The following is a 593-nucleotide window of genomic DNA, read 5'->3' as shown; positions in this document are numbered from 1 at the left end:
TACCCCACTCCTGGTAGCAACTTCTGTCTTAGGGTTTCTATTACTATGAAGAGACACCATGACCAAGGCAACTCTTATAAAGAAAAATGTTTAATTGGGGCTGGTTTATAGTTTTAGAGGTTCAGTCCATTATCATCATGGCGGGAAGCATGGAATCATGCAGGCAAGACATGGTGCCAGAGGAGCCAAGAGTTCTACATCTTGAACATAGAAGGCATCCAGGAGGAGACTCTCTTCCACAGGCATCCAGTAAGAGGGTCTCCTGCACACTGGGCAGAGCCTGAGCATAGGAAACTTCAAAGTCCACCCCCATAGTGGTATATGTCCTCCAACAAGGCCACACCTAATAGTGCCACTCCCCATGCGCCAAGCATTCAAACACATGAATCTATAGGGAGGGGTGTGGGGGGGAACAGGAGGGGGAACAAATCTAAAGAGGAATCGTTTTAAAGAGCTGCAGCATTAGGAGAACCACTCCCTTAGAAGGTTAAAGACTCACAAAGGAAATGTGGAACAAAGAGAAAAATTACTAAGGAAGGTAGCGATTTAACCAGTGGGCTTTTAAACTTGTTTTATCTAAAAACCACACAGAG

The sequence above is a fragment of the Mastomys coucha genome, unplaced genomic scaffold (genome assembly GCF_008632895.1).
Source record: "Mastomys coucha isolate ucsf_1 unplaced genomic scaffold, UCSF_Mcou_1 pScaffold14, whole genome shotgun sequence".
Lineage (NCBI taxonomy): Eukaryota > Metazoa > Chordata > Mammalia > Rodentia > Muridae > Mastomys > Mastomys coucha.
The sequence above is the reverse complement of the archived record's forward strand: the minus strand, read 5'-3'. Positions refer to the sequence as shown.